Source organism: Myxine glutinosa, chromosome 4 (assembly GCF_964187855.1).
Source record: "Myxine glutinosa chromosome 4, kmMyxGlut1.1, whole genome shotgun sequence".
In the NCBI taxonomy this organism is placed as follows: domain Eukaryota; kingdom Metazoa; phylum Chordata; class Myxini; order Myxiniformes; family Myxinidae; genus Myxine; species Myxine glutinosa.
In genome coordinates, this window is record NC_136264.1 from 102,657,974 (window position 1) to 102,678,501 (window position 20,528).

The following is a 20,528-nucleotide window of genomic DNA, read 5'->3' on the forward strand; positions in this document are numbered from 1 at the left end:
GAAGCAAAAACACAATCCCACCAAAAATGCCGAACTGACTCCGATTCTTGACATCCAATATATGGGCATTTATTGGTGGAGACATGACCTCGTACTGCTTGCACAGCCCTACATGGCAACAATTGGCACACAGATAACCAGGCAAGGTCACTTTGAGCTCCAGTAAGGGCCTGGGACGAAACATTCCGCCACACCGCCAAAGTTCTTTCCCTTTGAAGACCACCTATCGGTAACACCTCTTGTACTTTCTTCTCCTTCATCAAGTTACGAAAACTCCACTCAAAATCATCCCCAAAACTACCCTCCCGAACAAATTCTTTCAATACCGAATAGGGATACTTGGGATTCCAATCATATGGTCTACCCAAACCCACACGCTTCCCCCGAACCCTGTTCAACTCAGGCAGAATATAATACCCAACGGCTGCAGAGAAGAGGTCGGATGCCTTCCCCGCCATCGTCATGTGCAGTGCCACGAAGGCTGCTCTTAAACTAGCTACCAAGTCTGGGCCGCCCCTTCCCCCTTCCAGTTGTCCGACACCTAGCCGGTGCTGAGAAGGCCGATAAAACCATGGCTTACACATAAACTGAAAAACCAAACTCCTTAACCTTGCAGCAATTCTTTCTGCTGGAGGGAACACCTCTGCTAAAAACCGAAGCAAAGGAAAAATCTGCCCTTTAACAACAGTGCCCCTCTCCACTGACGAGAGGGTTCTCTGCCCCCATTCACTCAACAAATTTTTAACCAAACTTAGTTTTTCTTCCCAATTCTTTGCTATACTGCTGCCGGTCCCCAGCCACACTCCCAGCACTTGGAGGCAACCCTCCACGACCCGAAATCTTTGCAAGAGGGCCTCCTCCCATGACCCCCCTCCCACCACCAACAAATTTGATTTATCAAAATTCACATGCAGTCCACTGGAACTTGCAAAGTCCTCGCACACCCGCATAATCTCCTCCAGTTCCCCACTCTGAGCAACACAAACTACCACATCGTCCATATAAGCTAAACATGGGACCCTAGAACCCCCCGAACCTGGCACCAATACCCCGCTAACGCGCAAAGAAAACCTATATAGCAAGGGATCCAACGCAAGAACAAACAACAAGGGGGATAATGGACATCCCTGTCGAACCCCCCGGGAAATCGCAAACGGCCGCGATAACCGCCCATTCACCTTCACTCGCCCAACTGAAGTGGTATACAGTGTTTTGATCAACTTGACCACAGACTCTCCAAAACCCCATTCTGCTAGAATGGAGAACAAATATTCCCTGGATAAAGTGTCATACGCCTTCGCAAAGTCCAAGCTTAAAAACCCTGCTGAACGTCCCCTGATTTCCACCGACGTAATCAAATCCCGAAGGAGAAGCAACACGTCCGTAGTCCTTCGCCCTTTGACTCCACATCTCTGGAACCCACCCAACCGATCTCCTAAAGCTACCTGAAGCCTCCCCAGCAAAACCTTCGCCAGAATCTTATAATCCCCATTTAATAGTGAAATCGGCCTCCAATTAGTCAAGCAGTGCAGATCCCCTTTTTTGGGTATCAAGACAATATTGCACTCGGCCCAAGAGGCTGGACACTCACCCTCAAGTAAAACCTCATTAAACAACTCGACAAGTGGGTCTTTTAGCTCTTCCCAAAAACACCTATAAAATTCCAAGGGCAATCCATCTGGCCCTGGAGCAGACCCCTTCTTCCCATCTCGAACCACCCGCTCCACCTCTTCAATAGAGAAAGCTGTGAGTGGCTCCCCATTCACAGGGTCATGATTCCAACCTGACAGGAACACCTCCCTCCTATCCAGATCCCCTGGAACTTGGGAAAAGAAATCCGAAAAATAACTCTTCACGACTTCCTCCATGCCTGACCACGACTCATACAATACCCCTTCATTGAGCAATCCCTTCATAACCATCTTGTTCTTCACTAACTTCCGAAAGAACGGTGACGAGCAAGGCTCGTCCCTCTCCCTCCTCAAACCACTCCTAAACTGAACCCTGTTAAATTGCTGCAGAAAAAATGTATTAATCTGCTGCTTCAACTGACTTATCTCTCCACCCACATCAAACCCATGCACACGAAGCCTACCCAATCTCTGTAAGCACGCCGACTTAGCTCGAAAGGACCTGAGAGCCCTCTCACTCTGTACCCTTGAGACCCTCTGACACATATCCTTAATCCGATGTTTCACCTCTTCCCACCATTCCCTCACTGAACTAAAAAGAGGAATCAACTCCTTCCAAGCTTTAATTCGGCCAGAAATCATCTCCCTTATCCCAGGACTCTTCAACAATGAGGTATTTAGCCTCCAAACCCCTTTACCTCCAAATAAAAACTCATCAAACGAAAAAACTACTTTGAGTAAACAATGATCAGAAAAACTGTTCCAAATCCTCTGCGCTTCAACCGTTGTTACTTCGCTGGAAACAAACACGTAATCCAATCTTGACAGCTGTGAGCCCCCCACATTCGTCCATGTGAACCCCGGATCTCCACTAAAGAAGTCACAAAAGACATCTTTTAACTTAAAAATCTCTATTAATTCCGTCACCCATTTTGCCACTGCACGACTGGTAGGTTCCTCCAATGAGATGTTCAAATCCCCACCCACAACCAAAACTTTGTTGGTGCAGAGCCATGGTTTCACCCGCTCCAGCAATTTCTTCTTCTCCCACGGCTGCTGAGGGAGGTACATATTGACGAACCGAAAGTGCTTTCCTTGAATCTCTGCGTCCACGATAGATTCTCCCTGGCTCTACATCCACCACCTTCACCACCCTCCATGCTAATCTACCCCCAAAGAGCACCGCCACACCATCATTTTTGTTTTTCCCACTACCTGAAAAATGGCACAGACCCCCCCATGCCTGCTCCCATTGTTTATACTCAGCACCACCTGGCAAAAAACATTCCTGCAAAAATAACACGTCTAAATTCCATATTTTTAGCTCAGCAAATATGCGCTGACACCGACTCTCACCAAGAATACTCCTCACATTCACCGACCCCACCCTCAATTCAACCTTCGTCATCCGAAGTGAGGTCTCTCTCCAATGGATCCACCTTTGCGGAAACCCGGAGCGATTTCCTCACACACTTCCCTTTATCTGCCTTTTGAAACATCCGCTCATCGAAAATAGATTGACCATCACCACTTAGCCAGGTCTTTTTCACGATACCCACAGGGGTTACCTTTGCCGCCCGTTTGCCCTTTCGCCGCACCACCCTCATTGGATCGGGTTCATTCCCCTTGTCCATCTGCTCCTCCAATTCCTCTGCACCTTCCTGTGTCCCAAAACCCCCTTTCACCTCCAATACTGGAGATACCAGCCCCCACCCTACCCCAGCATCCTTCAATGCTCCAGCCGGCTCAGCTATTCCCTGTTCCCCCTCCGTGGCCCGTTCTGCCGCACCGGCCCGTTCCACCACTTGCCCACTCACAGCGGCCCGTTCCACCACTTGCCCACTCACAGCGGCCCGTTCCGCCACTTTCTCACTCACAGCGGCCAGTTCCGCCACCTGCCCACTCACAGCGGCCCGTTCCGCCACTTGCCCACTCACAGCGGCCCGTTCCGCCACTTGCCCACTCACAGTGGCCCGTTCCGCCACTTGCCCACTCGGTGCTGTTCTCCGTTCCCCCTCCCTGTCATCTTGGGAACGCCTCAAGGCATTTGCAAAGGATTTGGGGCAGTTCCTAAACACATGCCCTGCTCCCCCGCATAAGTTGCAGGTGACACTCTCCATGCAGTCACGAACCACATGCCCCACCTGCCCACAGCGAGGACATCGAGGGTTCAGGCAGCCAGAGCTGAGGTGTCCAACCTCATTGCATCTGTTGCACCTCCGGACTTGGCCGGGATAGAACGCGAATCCTCGAAAAGGGCCAATACTAATCCGATTGGGGATGTGTACAAAGCTGCCAGGCTTGCTCAGGTCATCCCGCAGCTGCGCCTTCACCCTCATTGCCCCAGTCTTGATCCCCAACGCATTCTTAACGTTGTCGATGGACCCTAGAGGCCTACAAAACCTACTCAACCACAATACAACATCCTCACCCTTTACACTCTCACAATACATTTGGATGGTAACATTTACTACTCCCCTTTCACACAAACTTTCCACACAAAAGGAAGAAAGTGGCTTTTTACTTTTCACCTTTTCCCACTTTTCCCAAAAGGATAGATAAATCACAATGTTCGTGAAAACCACCTCAAAACTTTTCCCCCCTGGTAAAGCGAAAACAAAATCCAACTGGCTTGCTGAGAATCCCAACTCTTGGATCAACACCAACTTGCAAAACCGAAGTTGGTCCATATCAAAATCCAAGTCTTCTTTAATGGTAAAGCGGACCGCGTTCTTCCTGGGAACATTTGCAGGCTGAAACCATTGTGCCGCCGCCCCTGGCGGACGCCGAGTTCTTCCACCAAGCACGGCTGCTCCACTCGCCGCTCCCTGCCGGTTCGGCACCGGAATTTCCCCACGACTCGGGCGTTCCGTATCCGCACGAAGGCGGGTCCCGGCATTCGCACCGCGACTCCCGTCGATGTGTACATCGCTCCGCGGCGCAACCGCAGGTTCCCCAGAACACGGGATTGGGAATTTTCCCTTCACCCGACCTCCTTCCCAAAATCCAGCAGAACTCCGCCACGATTCCCTATGAAGGCCCGAAGGACCGGCCACTGCCGGCTCCGGCTGGGAAGCTCCCAATCCATCCGCCAAAACCGAGGGACCCTCCGCCGCCGACTCCACTTCCATGCTCCCCCAATCCTCCACCACAACTTGGTCCGACCACGCCCTCGCCTTCTCACCCTGCGCAGCCTCCGCACCGGAATTATCTTGGGGCACGTGCAAGTCGGGAGTATCCACCACCACCATCCGAGCAGAGTCTTGAGAAAACTCTTCCACCACCTCCGAGGTCTCTCCACTCAAAGTCTCCAACATCTCATTAAATGCCTCCGATATCCCAGCTGGCAACACCGACTCGTCCGCAGCTGCCACCGTTATTGCATCATTGATCGCACCACCACGATCCTCCATCCTCGACCACTTGATCTTAGCCAAAAGGCCGAGAAGCGATAACGTAGGAAGTTTAAAAACGCTCTTTTCCACGACAATCGCATCTATGATTGAGCGGCGACGATTCGCGAAAATCGAAAATTCCATCGAAATGTCCGATCTTTCGGCGCCTCCATTGCAGCTATGCATCTTCATTGATATCCTGGTATTAAACAATCCTGCTGTGATGTATATATTTTGTTTATCTTGAGAGAAATATAGGATTTATCATGTGAAGAAAACAGGATGACAGATTAGCGAAATGACGTCATTTTCTCTGTGCGTCAGAGCCGCGTCCCGTGCGTAAAAACCCGGCTTGCCAACCGAGATTCCAATGGAATTGGACATTAAACACACCAGCTGTTTAATACATTATAAATAATACATTCGACCTGAATTACAGGAACCCTAATGGGTATGGGGGTTTATGATTTTTACTGGGATCAAATCACGTGCTTTGTTGCGAAGCAGCGAAAAGGGGAGGAGGTCACGTGGTGCTTGTACAGTTGTGCACATGACTTTCCGATGTTAATCCACTCGTACTCCGTTTCGGTTATTCCATCGAGCTTTGCAGGCTCCGCCCATCAGAGGAGGTCGAAGAGGAAGAGGGCGATGCTGGTTCGTACGATGACGTCATGAGGATCCGAGAAACGAGTGACCGAAAGAGAGAACTATTATTACAATGATTCAAATGAACCGATCTTTAAATAAGCTCGTTGATTCGTCGTTAACTGTGGAAACTAAAACAGCACTTGTGAGAGAGCATACCTCCGCCATGCTGAACATTTTACATTTTGTATCCCACGACCAGGTCGGGCCGAGATTCGGACCTGAAACATAAGCGAAGCGGCTTGTTAGTCAGGTTCACTTTGTTTTTTCGTTCAATATTTTTCGGAGATTAGCAAAACTATACATTTTTGGAATATTCAGAGCATGAGGATTCCAAAAATTAATGTTGGCATTTGCTTAGACACCTTTGCGAAAATGACACTCAGGACAGTGATGAAGATCTGTAAACGCATATTCCTGAAGGGTGTAGACCTAGTACAATTACCTTTGTTTGTTGCTTTTCTATAATCATGAGCACTATTTTGAGGCCTTTATTGGATTCCTTGACCCAGAAAACATAGGATTGGCATATTTAATTAAGTTTCCAGGTTGACTAGAAGCCGAGATCGCGCAAAATATGTATTTTATGGCGGCCATATTGAAAATCCAAAATGGCGGCCATGAAGGTGTCTGTGCAAATGCCAACATTGATTTTCGGATTCTCCATGCTCTGATGATTCCAAAAATGTACAGGTTTGCTAATCCCAAAATTTTGAACGAAATTATATTTGTTAACATATAGTGAACCTGACTATGTTCTTGTCACCGAACCAACTCATCCACCAAGATTAGTCATAACTCGTCCACAACGTTTATAAATATCACACTATATGTCGTTTTTGGCCCTGTCTCGCAATGGTGAAGATTCACTTTAAAAATTATAGTGGCCGGATCCGAATCCGCATCTTCACCAAAATCTAATCATTTTGTCCGTGCCATATACACTTCCTATCTGCCAAATTTCGTCCGAATCCGTCCACAACTTCTTGGTATATCTTGTTGACAGACAAACAGACATGTGTGAAAATATAAACATATCCACCTTCGGTGGATGAGGTGAAAGGACATAAAATGTCACTGGCTCCGCCGTAGTTTTAGTAATTTTGCTCTTCGGAGTTAAAGGCTCCCAAAAATATGGGTCCATGCATGTCCGATAAATGGATGGGGATCGGTTGAAGTAACAAAATAGCCACCAGACGGCCATCTTGGATCTGATCTCGAAAAAAAATGACGTGCCTATGTAACCCATCATTCGTTATCTGTTTGCTAAGTTTGAACAAGATTGGCAAACACATGTCCGAGAAATGGTTGAGGACGTGTTCAACATCGGGTTTTTTACAACTAAAATGGCCACCAGCCGGCCATCTTTGATCGCATCACGAAACAAAATGATGTGCATATGTCATGACTCGTCTTTGTGCCAAGTAGGACCAAATCGGTCCATACATATCCAGAGATATGGTTGCGGATGCACGGACACGGCCAAATCCATAAGCCCCCGCTTCAGACTAATCCATAATCCATAACACGGCCAAATCCATAAGCCCAACGGGGGCTAATAATAATAAAATAATTAATTTCCAAATAATTGGCAAATAGCATACCGAATCCTCAAAATAGACCATAGTGACCACACATTTGTGTTGAAAGATTGGCCTGTAAAACCTTCCCTTTTGAAGAGGTAGACATCTGTACAAACAAACATACTGACATTGTATTTTATATGGTACATAATTGTGACCAAAACGTCTTCTTCTTAAAATATAGAACAAACGGAAAAAAACACAAGCAGTCCATTAAGCCGTGCGACTAAATATCTATTAATTACGTACTGTTTGAACGTCTGTTGCATCCTGTCTATTAATTGCATATGTCTGTTGTTATGAATATTGGGGTAGAGTGATATATAGATCAGGTAGATCTGTGTAGGTATCATGCTCCGACTGTCGTGAAGAAGAACCACCCCTTGTAATAAGTGGAGGACCTCTTTCGCCCGGATGTCGGTTTAAGCTCGTATATTTATGGTCAAAGGAGGATGGCCTTGTGCTAATTATCGCAGGGAATATGCTAATTCCCCTGTGTGTGAGACCTAGTGATTTATCCATTGTCCCTTATGGCACTACACCAATAGACACTCGGCAGGCCCAATAGCACCAAACATACCAATTAATTTCTCCCCACAATAAAAGTCACCGGAAGTGCAGGCAGGAAGCGCCCATGCATTGTGCCAACATGGCGATAAAACATTGCTCATACAGGCTGAGGCCATGCCCACCTCACGATGGATTGGTCGAGGTGGTTTGATGGGGGGATCACACCAATGAAAGGCCAGAGTAAGGAAGGACTTGTGATTGGCCAGGGGCGGAGCAAGGAGCGACCCGCTGATTGGTGTAAAGAAGCGACGGCCTGATTGGCCACTGACCGATGGTATGAGGAGGAGAGCACGAAGCGCTCAGCCAGTGGTGAAGGACTGACGTGGGAAGAACATTCTCGAGGTCAAGAGGCGACGGACTGATTGGAAGGGAGGACCGATGACGTCAAGAGACAAGACGTAAAAACCACGGCTAGCTAGCATTTTGCCCTCTCGTTTTTGGATCCCTTGGTGCCTGGACCTCGTTCACTACTGCCCTTAAGATTCCTCTACTCCGACCTCTTGCCCTCAAGCCTTCCTTCACCCTCGACCCTCTCTCCCTTCTGATACGGATGTTGGGTGCATCGCCGTTCCATGCCAAATTCATGAGGACATTGCACGGAGGAGCAAGCGGGCTGCACGCTCGTTCGCTTCGCGCAGGAGGCCTTCATCGGGGCCGACCGAACAAGGGCGAGTCGAGGCCTTCTTGGCGCCAAGGCGTTTCGGCGCGCATGGAGCCGCGTCCTGACTGTGCACACAGGGCCGACACCATCCCCGACGAGAACACGAGTGGTTAAGCTAAGCACACACACACGTACCCTGTTATTTATATTTATCTGTCCTGTGTCTGTGTTTAAGTCTGGTGTGAGGGATCCCAATTTAGGACATTAATTTGAGCGTCGCGTTTTCCCGCGACGTTTCCCCGCGACGTGCCGGATGTCCGTCGTGTACTCGGACACGGCCGAGAGGTGACGCTGCTGCCGGGCCGACCACGGCTCGGTGACCTTGCCCATCGCTAAGATCAGCGGCTTGTGGTCGACGAAGGCCGTGAACGCACGGCCCTCGAGCAGATGGCGGAAGTGCTTGACCGCCAAGTGAAGCCCGAGCAACTCGCGGTCGAAGGTACTGTAACGGCGTTCGGGCGGGCGAAGCTGCCGGCTAAAGAACGCCAGCGGTTGCCAAGCTCCACGCACCCATTGCTCGTGCACCGCGCCCACCGCGTATTCCGAGGCGTCGGTGGTGAGGGCGATCGGTGCATCGGGCGCCGGGTGCGCGAGCATGGTGGCGTTAGCCAAGGCGAGCTTCGCGCCCGTGAACGCCGTGTCCATCTGCTCGGTCCAGGTCACGTCGCCTTTGCCCGGCTTACCTCGGAGAGCTTCGTGCAGGGGGCGCAGGAGCTGGGCGATACGGGGCAGGAACCGATGGTAAAAGTTCACCATGCCCAGGAACTCCTGCAGCCCTCTGATCGTGCGGGGGCGCGGAAACCCCTTCACTGTCTCCGCCTTGGCCGGCAGGGGGACGGCTCCGTGCCTGGTGACACGGTGCCCCAGAAAATCGATTACGGCGATGCCGAACCGGCACTTTGCGGGGTTCACAATCAGGCCATGCTGGCCCAGGCATTCGAAGAGCGTGCGGACGTGGCGTAGGTGCTCTTCGCGGGACGCGCTGGCGACGAGGATATCGTCCAGGTAGACGTAGACAAAATCCAAGTCGCGCAGGACGCTGTCCATCAGTCGCTGGAACGCCTGAGCCGCATTCTTCAGACCGAAGGGCATCCGCAGGAACTCGAAGAGTCCAAATGGCATGATGACCGCCGTCTTTGGGACGTCCTCCGGCCTGACTGGGACCTGATGGTAGCCGCGTATGAGGTCCACCTTCGAGAAGAAGGACATGCCCGCCAAACGGGCGGAAAAGTCCTGAATGTGGGGGATGGGGTAGCGGTCGGGAGTGGTGGCATCATTGAGACAGCGATAGTCCCCGCACGGTCGCCATCCCCCGCCGGGCTTTGGCACGATGTGCAGCGGCGACGCCCAAGCACTCTCCGAGCGCCGAACGATGCCGAGTCGCTCCAGGGTAGCGAACACCGCTTTTGCCACCGCCAGCTTCGTCGGCTCGAGGCGGCGTGCCCGGGCGTAGACCGGTGGCCCGACGGTGGGGATGTGATGGGCCACCCCGTGCTTGACGGCCCCCGCCGAGATGGTGGGCCACGTGAGGGCCGGGAAGCCAGCGAGGAGGCGGGTGAATTTGTCCGCTGCCGGAAGCGTACAGATCAACGTGGCCGGAACCGAACCGTTCGGCAAGCCGCTTGGCAAGCCGCCCGGCGAGCAGCTCAACGAGCTGGGCAGCGCACAAGCGAGCGAGCTGAACGTCTCGGCCTGGACAAGACGTCTGCGCTTTACGTCGACCAGGAGCTCATTAGCGCACAGGAAGTCCGCGCCAAGCAGTGCCATGGGCACGTCGGCGGTGACGAACGTCCATCGGAAAACCTGCCCTCCGAACCGCAGAGAGAGATAGTGTTTTCCGTATGTACGGATGGGCGTCCCGTTCGCGGCAAGCAGCGCGGGGCCACCGCCCGCGGCGTGCTTGTCTGACGTACCGGCGGGAACGACACTCACCTGCGCTCCCGTGTCGCACAGGTAACGGCGCCCGGATAAGGTGTCCATTATGAACAGCAGGCTGCTCGAACGGCCGGCGCACATCACCACTATTGAGCGCCGGCCCGGGCGTTTCCCGACCTGTTGAAGGAGCATGGTGGATGACACTGCCGAGCCTCGTGGCCGAACTTGGCGTGGAACCAGCACCAGGTGGTGGAGCTGGAGGAGTGCGGCTGGCTCCGCCAGGCCGGTGGAGTTGGCGGTTTTCCCCGCGGTGGCGGTTTTCGCCGCGGCGGTGGGCGGGGCGTGGCGGCGGTCACGAGGTGCGTATCAGCATGCTGCGTATGCTGTGTAAGCTGATGCTGTGGATCAGCATCAGCCTCGAGGTCCGTGACGGCCGCACCGGCTCTCGCCCGCGTGTCCGAAGCTGCGAAATACCTGTCCGCCTCGGCTGCCAATGCTCGGGGTTCCGTTAGCACGGTCCCGGCTAACGCGAGGCGAACCTGCGCTGGAAGTTGGCAACGGAAAAGCGCCCGGAATATAGAACCGGGGGCTTCGTCGCCCAACAGTGACAGCATATGGTCCATTCGGACCGACGGGCGCGTGTCGCCGAGCTCGGGGAGATCCAGTAGGCGGTCGGCCCGTGCGTCGTCCGTGAGGCCGAATGTGGCTAGGAGCAGCCGCTTGAGTGCCTCGTACTTGTGGCCGTACGGTGGGTGGCGAAGGACGGACACAACTCGAGCGGCCGTGCCGGGCCCGAGGGAGGCGACGACGTGGCAGTAGCACGTGTCGTCGCCGGTGAGGCGCCGAAGCTGAAATTGGGCTTCGGCTTGGACGAACCAGACTTCGGCCTGGGCCTCCCAAAATTCGGGAAGTTTAATCGACATTGCGTTGTTGGCCATGGCAATGGCGTCGTGTGTGGAAGGATCGCTCCGGCAGATCCAACGTCGAGGGTCACCAGTAAAGCGCGGCGTTACGCGCGCTGCTTGTGAGCAAGGAGGAAGCGGACAAGCGGTAACTTATAAGCGTCTTTATTTGAGGAGCTCACTGTAACACTAGCGCGCTCCGGGCTGCACGCCCCGTGTATATCCTCAGGCCACGCCTACCCCCGGGGCGTGGCCGCCGCCCACTTGGTGCGCGGAATGATGTCACCACGCCAGTGGGCTTTCGTGTCCGCCACAATAATAACAATAATGATAATAATAATCTTCCTCAGACGGCATTTTTCCGAGCTGCCTCTATCAATGGCAATGATTCTGCTACCATTCGACAGAGTTTTATTTCCTGCAACATCCTTTGGTATTATAATTCTCGTGGCTTGAAATGATTCCTCAAAAAGTACACAAAACGACATTCCTTTGTAAAAGAATAGGGCTGGGGTAGGCGTGGCTATGACTGTCAACCAGCTTGATGGGGGCGGAGCCGCTAGACACATTTTCCTCAGTGTCGGCGTTATGCGTGATAATGTTATGTGGCATAAAATAATATCAGCAGAAATATCATGTCTCGGGAAAGGCCTTGTTTTTCAGTTTTACATTTGTGAAAATAAAATAATAGCAAGGTACAAGTGCTATACACCGCACATGGGACACGTGATCATGAACCCTCCAGTCGCGAGTCAATGCAAAAGGAAACCACGTGATCAATAAACCATCTCGAGTCACGGTTTCTCGGCGCCAGATTCGCTACGTCGGCTCATCACTTATGCCGTCGTATAAAACAGATTGAACAAGGAATCCAGTCAAATTGAATCTACGATAAATGGAGGTGTGTGTGTATGTGTGTGTGTGTGTGTGTGTGTGTGTGTGTGTGTGTGTGTGTGTGTGTGTGTGTGTGTCAGTCATACTTTTTCACGTCTATTAATTAATTCCGCACGATTCAAATGTGCCTTTTAACCCTTTAGACTGCCGAGACCCCTTAGGCCTTGGCAGACCCTTCAACACTTGACCCAAAATACCAAGATGACTCAAATCACCCAAAAGTCCCCGAGGACCCAAAAGACCCAGATCACCCCAAAGCCCACAAGGACCCATAAGTCCCCAAGGACCCAAGAAGTCTCTGATGACCCAAAAGCCCCAAGGACTCAGATGACCAATAAGTCCCAATGAACCAAACGTCCCCGAAAACCCAAAAACCCCAGATGACGCAAAATCCCCAGATGACCCAAAAGTTCCCAAGGACCAAAAAGACCCAAAAGTCCCCAAACACCCAAAAGTCATCAAAGACCCAAAAATCCCTGAAGATCCAAAAGTCCCCAATTAAAATTTGGTGCAATGGACCAACGGGCCCCCTAGTTTAATAAATATTTGAACAGACATTTCGTGTTCCTTTCATCTTTGTTTTGGCACACTGCATCGCCTGGAGTGGTCAATGGTCAATTAATTGATATGGGCTCCGCCCCTTTCCTCTGCCCCCACCCTATTGGTTAAAGGGAAACCACATCAGTTATTTTGGGCATTTCAAAGTGCAGGTCATTGTGTGGCCTGAGGCTGGATGAAGACATTACTCTTTGAGAAACGAGCAATAAGACAGAGCTGCAAGATACAGTCAGGGTTACGTTAGCGGTTCGACAATATTGGAACATGTGCAGTGTTTGACATTGCTGACGAAGATATCTTGGCACTTTTGCTCCAAGATTGGGTATCCTCTGAGTACCATATCCGATTGTGTTATTCCACATTGTAAAAAATGACAGAAAGAAGTTCATTAAAAAAATTATGCTAAATTAAAAAGGCAATGTGGGAATGACAAACTACAGTCTAAAAAAGGTCCTCAACAAGATAGTGATGATGTTGGTTAAGAGAGTAGGTTACAGTATTGCCGTCACATAACAACCCCGACATCACTGCCTCCAGACTACTGTCGAGAGCTAGGCCTAGCGAAAAGTATCATAAGCTCCTATATATAATTTCTGCAAAAGTATAAGAAGCTCCAATATAATTTCAGGGACTTCCTGCAGTTTCAGTTTTCTTTCCTACTTTTCTTTTTTATCAACATAGAGTAACCAATCACAAATGGACGTAATTATATAATGCTGAAATTAGAGAAGTTCATGCAGTTTGTAAGAAGTTGATGATCATGCACTGATGTTATTAAGGCGCGGCGTTACGCACGCTGCTTGTGAGCAAGGAGGAAGCGGACAAGCGGTAACATATAAACGTCTTTATTGTAAGACTACACTGTAACACTGAACTCCTCCGGGCTGGTCGCCCGGTGTATATCATGAGGCCACGCCTACCCCTCGGGCGTGGCCACCGCCCACTTGGTGCGTGGAATGATGTCACCACGCCAGTGGGCTTTTGTGTCCGCCACACGCGCCCCCCCCCAGAATTCCCGCGCACCTGGAGGGCCAGTTTGTGGGGCAGACGAATGACCCGGCCGAAGCGCCCCCTGGCGATCGGCGGCGTCCGGGGTGCAGGGATACCAGGTGGGATGCCCCTGGCTGCCCCTGGGATGGGTGCAGGACCGGGGGGCGCCGTGGCGGCGGGGCTGGGCGGTGCCGGGGGTCCGCCCGCAGGAGGGCGGCCCCGACGTGGGGGTCGGGCCACTGGCGGTGGATGGTCCACATCGAGGTGGGCCGGCTTGAGGCGGTCTACCGAAACGCGGTCAGGAGTACCGCCGATGTCCAGGGTGAAGTGCTTCGCCCCGGTCTCCAGCACGCGGAAAGGCCCGTCGTACGGGGGCCGCAGTGGTGTCCGATGGGCATCGTGGCGGACGAAGACGTACTCCGCCGTGCGAAGCTCCGGGGCGACGTGCGTCGGTGGGTGCCCGTGGCATGCCGTTGGCACCGGGGCGAACCTCTGGGCGGTCTCTTGCAGAGCGGAGCGCTGCTGTGCCGCGGACCATGGTGCCGTGGAGTCGGGGAGGAACTCGCCCGGCACCCGCAGCGGTTGCCCGAAGACCAACTCCGCCGCGGATGCACGCAGGTCCTCCTTGGGCGCCGTCCGGAGGCCCAGCAGGACCCAGGGGAGCCTGTCGACCCAGCCGCCGTCGCGGAGGGTGGCCCGGAGCGCGGCCTTCAATGAGCGGTGAAATCGCTCACACAGGCCGTTAGCCTGGGGGTGGTAGGCCGTGGTTCGGTGCAGCCGGATCCCGAGCCCCTGCGCAACCGCCCCCCAGAGCTCCGAGGTGAACTGGGGGCCGCGGTCGGATGAGATGTCTGAGGGGGCGCCGAACCGGGCGACCCAGGTGGCGATGAAAGCCTGCGCGACATCGGCCGCCGTTGTCGACGCCAAGGGCACGGCCTCCGGCCACCGGGTGGTGCGGTCCACCATGGTGAGGACGTGGGTGAAACCCCGCGAGGGGGGCAGAGGTCCCACCAGGTCCACGTGGACGTGGTCAAACCGGCGTTCCGGCACCGTGAACTGGGCCAACGGGGCCTGGGTGTGCCGGTGCACCTTGGCGCGCTGGCACGCGAGGCATGTCCTGGCCCAGCCGCGGACGGCCTTCCGGAGGCCATGCCAGACGAACTTGTCGGCGATCAGCCTTTGGGAGGCCCTCGCGCCCGGGTGGGACAGGCCGTGGATGGCGTCAAACACCTGGCGCTGCCAGCCCGTGGGCACAATGGGGCGAGGACGCCCGAGGGAGACGTCACACAAGAGGGCCGCGCCCGCGCCGTCGAACGGCACCTCGGTGACGCGGAGGCCCGTGACGGCGGTCCGCAAGGCCTGGACGTCGGGGTCAGCGGCCTGGTCCGCTGCCATCCGGGCATAGTCGATGCCGAGGTGGACTGCGTGGGCGACGGCCCGGGAAAGGCAATCCGCCACCGGGTTGTCCTTCCCCGCGACGTGCTGGATGTCCGTCGTGTACTCGGACACGGCCGAGAGGTGACGCTGCTGCCGGGCCGACCACGGCTCGGTGACCTTGCCCATCGCGAAGATCAGCGGCTTGTGGTCGACGAAGGCAGTGAACGCCCGGCCCTCGAGCAGATGGCGGAAGTGCCTGACCGCCAAGTGAAGTCCGAGCAACTCGCGGTCGAAGGTACTGTAACGGCGTTCGGGCGGGCGAAGCTGCCGGCTAAAGAACGCCAGCGGTTGCCAAGCTCCACGCACCCATTGCTCGTGCACCGCGCCCACCGCGTAGTCCGAGGCATCGGTGGTGAGGGCGATCGGTGCATCGGGCGCCGGGTGCGCGAGCATGGTGGCGTTAGCCAAGGCGAGCTTCGCGCCCGTGAACGCCGTGTCCATCTGCTCGGTCCAGGTAACGTCGCCTTTGCCCGGCTTACCTCGGAGAGCTTCGTGCAGGGGGCGCAGGAGCTGGGCGATACGGGGCAGGAACCGATGGTAAAAGTTCACCATGCCCAGGAACTCCTGCAGCCCTCTGATCGTGCGGGGGCGCGGAAACCCCTTCACCGCCTCCGCCTTGGCCGGCAGGGGGACGGCTCCGTGCCTGGTGACACGGTGCCCCAGAAAATCGATTGTGGCGGCGCCGAACCGGCACTTTGCGGGGTTCACAATCAGGCCATGCTGGCCCAGGCGTTCGAAGAGCGTGCGGAGGTGGCGTAGGTGCTCTTCGCGGGACGTGCTGGCGACGAGGATATCGTCCAGGTAGACGTAGACAAAATCCAAGTCGCGCAGGACGCTGTCCATCAGTCGCTGGAACGCCTGAGCCGCATTCTTCAGACCGAAGGGCATGCGCAGGAACTCGAAGAGTCCGAATGGCGTGATGACCGCCGTCTTCGGGACGTCCTCCGGCCTGACGGGGACCTGATGGTAGCCGCGTATGAGGTCCACCTTCGAGAAGAAGGACCTGCCCGCCAAACGGGCGGAAAAGTCCTGAATGTGGGGGACGGGGTAGCGGTCGGGAGTCGTGGCGTCATTGAGACGGCGATAGTCCCCGCACGGTCGCCATCCCCCGCCGGGCTTCGGCACGATGTGCAGCGGCGACGCCCAAGCGCTCTCTGAGCGCCGAACGATGCCGAGTCGCTCCAGGGTAGCGAACACCGCTTTTGCCACCGCCAGCTTCGTCGGCTCGAGGCGGCGTGCCCGGGCGTAGACCGGTGGCCCGACGGTGGGGATGTGATGGGCCACCCCGTGCTTGACGGCCCCCGCCGAGAAGGTGGGCCGCGTGAGGGCCGGGAAGCCGGCGAGGAGGCGGGTGAATGCGTCCGCTGCCGGAAGCGTACAGACCAACGTGGCCGGAACCGAATCGTTCGGCAAGCCGCTTGGCAAGCCGCTCGTTGAGCTGGGCAACGCACATGCGAGTGAGCTGAACGTCTCGGCCTGGACAAGCCGTCTGCGCTTGACGTCGACCAGGAGCCCATTAGCGCACAGGAAGTCCGCGCCAAGCAGTGCCATGGGCACGTCGGCGGTGACGAACGTCCATCGGAAAACCTGCCCTCCAAACCGCAGAGAGAGGCAGCGTTTTCCGTACGTACGGATGGGCGTCCCGTTCGCGGCGAGCAGTGCGGGGCCCCCACCCGCGGCGTGCTTGTCTGACGTGCCGGCGGGAATGACACTCACCTGTGCTCCCGTGTCGCACAGGTAACGGCGGCCAGAGAAGGTGTCCGTTATGAACAGCAGGCTGCTCGAACGGCCGGCGCTCATCGCCACAATTGAGCGCCGGCCCGGGCGTTTCCCGACCCGTTGAAGGAGCACGGCGGATGACACCGCCGAGCTTCGTGGCCGAACTTGGCGTGGAACCAGCACCAGGTGGTGGAGCTGGAGGAGCGCGGCTGGCTCCGCCAGGCCGGTGGAGTCGACGGGTTTCCCCACGGTGGTGGTTTTCGCCGCGGTGGTGGGCGGGGCGTGGCGGCGTTCACGAGGTGCGTATCAGCATGCTGCTGAAACTCAGCGTGCTGTAGAAGATGATGCTGTGGAACAGCAGCGTCGAAGGCCGTGACGGCCACGCCAACGCTCGCCCGCGTGTCCGAAGCGGCGAAGTACTTGTCCGCCTCGGCCGCCAATGCTCGGGGTTCCGTTAGCCCGGTCCCGGCCAACGCGAGGCGAACCTGCGCAGGAAGTTGGCGACGGAAAAGCGCCCGGAATAGCGAACCGGGGGCTTCGTCACCCAACAGTGACAGCATATGGTCCATTCGGACCGACGGGCACGTCTCACCGAGCTCGGGGAGATCCAGGAGGCGGTCGGCCCGTGCGTCGTCCGTGAGGCTGAACGTGGCTAGGAGTAGCCGCTTGAGTGCCTCGTACTTGTGGCCGTCCGGTGGGTGGTGAAGGACGGACACAACTCGAGCGGCCGTGCCGGGCCCGGGGGAGGCGACGACATGGCAGTAGCGCAGGTCGTCGTTGGTGAGGCGCCGAAGCTGAAATTGGGCTTCGGCTTGAACGAACCAGACCTCGGCCTGGGCCTCCCAAAATTCGGGAAGTTTAATCGCCATTGACTTGTCGTTGGCCATTGCAATGGCGTCGTGTTCGGAAGGATCGCTACGGCAGATCCAACGTCGAGGGTCACCAGTAAGGCGCGGCGTTACGCGCGTTGCTTGTGAGCAAGGAGGAAGCGGACAAGCGGTAACATATAAACGTCTTTATTGTAAGACTACACTGTAACACTGAACTCCTCCGGGCTGGTCGCCCGGTGTATATCATGAGGCCACGCCTACCCCTCGGGCGTGGCCACCGCCCACTTGGTGCGTGGAATGATGTCACCACGCCAGTGGGCTTTTGTGTCCGTCACATTATAACATTATAGTCGGATTGCTAATTTGTACAATCTCATTATGTGGCTACACTACAAGAGTAATCAAGAACTGTTGTAACCAGTGAAATGTTTGTGGAAGCTTGAAGCAACGATTGATGAAGTGTAAATGAGGCAGTGATGTAGGGATTGTTATGTGACGGCAACACTGTTGTCGACTCTCTAAACCAACATCATCCCTGTCTTGTTGAGGACCTTTTTTAGACTGAAGTTTGTCATCCCCACATTGCCTTTTTAATTTAGCATAAATTGTTTATTAACTTGTGGAGAATAATCATGAGTGGGAAGATTTATTGGAGAGGACGAACCCACAAACCACTGCACAACTTCCCGATTCACTAATCAGAGTTTTCAAGTTTAAATATCTCTCCAGTTGTAAAAGCAAATCTTGACGTTCTCCTTTATGATCTTTTCTTTGTTTTCCAGGTCCCCCCAAAGGGGGTGCACCGTTCCCGGAGGGACTGCAATACCGGGTCGATACGTGGAGCGGACGGAGCAAGCCCCTAATCCAACTCCCGATACCAAAAATCCATTTAATAGACTAGTCCCGCATTGCGGAACATATCAGCTATTAAACTGATAAGAACAGATACTACGACGATTTTTTATTAAAATGAAAACCAGCAAACAAGTGTCAACCATCAAAGCAAGTCACAATTGCTCAATTGAAGATCCTCCACAACAATTACAACATATTCCGTAAATCCACATAAAGAAACATCTCTCTCTTAAACAAGGCAAGAACATAATTCATAGAAAAATGATGCATCCCATAACATGCTGAGACCTTCGCCTTCCACAAGGCCATTTTCAAACAATTCAATATTCTCCAGAACACGATTTGTTTCGGTTTACATTGATTGCCAAACGGACCGTACAAAATCATTTCCCAACTTAAAGTAAACTTAACCTTTAACTTGCACAAAAACTTACACAAAACCTCATTCCAAACTAAGGAAGCAAAAACACAATCCCACCAAAAATGCCGAACTGACTCCGATTCTTGACATCCAATATATGGGCATTTATTGGTGGAGACATGACCTCGTACTGCTTGCACAGCCCTACATGGCAACAATTGGCACACAGATAACCAGGCAAGGTCACTTTGAGCTCCAGTAAGGGCCTGGGACGAAACATTCCGCCACACCGCCAAAGTTCTTTCCCTTTGAAGACCACCTATCGGTAACACCTCTTGTACTTTCTTCTCCTTCATCAAGTTTCGAAAACTCCACTCAAAATCATCCCCAAAACTACCCTCCCGAACAAATTCTTTCAATACCGAATAGGGATACTTGGGATTCCAATCATATGGTCTACCCAAACCCACACGCTTCCCCCGAACCCTGTTCAACTCAGGCAGAATATAATACCCAACGGCTGCAGAGAAGAGGTCTGATGCCTTCCCCGCCATCGTCATGTGCAGTGCCACGAAGGCTGCTCTTAAACTAGCTACCAAGTCTGGGCCGCCCCTTCCCCCTTCCAGTTGTCCGACACCTAGCCGGTGCTGAGAAGGCCGATAAAACCATGGCTTACACATAAACTGAAAAACCAAACTCCTTAACCTTGCAGCAATTCTTTCTGCTGGAGGGAACACCTCCGCTAAAAACCGAAGCAAAGGAAAAATCTGCCCTTTAACAACTGTGCCCCTCTCCACTGACGAGAGGGTTCTCTGCCCCCATTCACTCAACAAATTTTTAACCAAACTTAGTTTTTCTTCCCAATTCTTTGCTATACTGCTGCCGGTCCCCAGCCACACTCCCAGCACTTGGAGGCAACCCTCCACGACCCGAAATCTTTGCAAGAGGGCCTCCTCCCATGACCCCCCTCCCACCACCAACAAATTTGATTTATCAAAATTCACATGCAGTCCACTGGAACTTGCAAAGTCCTCGCACACCCGCATAATCTCCTCCAGTTCCCCACTCTGAGCAACACAAACTACCACATCGTCCATATAAGCTAAACATGGGACCCTAGAACCCCCCGAACCTGGCACCAATACCCCGCTAACGCGCAAAGAAAACCTATATAGCAAGGGATCCAACGCAAGAACAAACAACAAGGGGGATAATGGACATCCCTGTCGAACCCCCCGGGAAATCGCAAACGGCCGCGATAACCGCCCATTCACCTTCACTCGCCCAACTGAAGTGGTATACAGTGTTTTGATCAACTTGACCATAGACTCTCCAAAACCACATTCTGCTAGAATGGAGAACAAATATTCCCTGGATAAAGTGTCATACGCCTTCGCAAAGTCCAAGCTTAAAAACCCTGCCGAACGTCCCCTGATTTCCACCGACGTAATCAAGTCCCGAAGGAGAAGCAACACGTCCGTAGTCCTTCGCCCTTTGACTCCACATCTCTGGAACCCACCCAACCGATCTCCTAAAGCTACCTGAAGCCTCCCCAGCAAAACCTTCGCCAGAATCTTATAATCCCCATTTAATAGTGAAATCGGCCTCCAATTACTCAAGCA

The 20,528-nt window shown here is 53.8% G+C and overlaps 1 non-coding gene across 1 annotated transcript; it reads right to left on the reverse strand.

Moving 5' to 3' along the window:
- Positions 1 to 18,482: 18,482 nt before the first annotated feature.
- On the reverse strand, positions 18,483 to 18,671 carry LOC144891894 (U2 spliceosomal RNA). Its single transcript, XR_013623305.1, has one exon. It is a non-coding gene; the product is annotated as a U2 spliceosomal RNA (small nuclear RNA).
- Between the last annotated feature and the right edge of the window lie 1,857 nt (positions 18,672 to 20,528).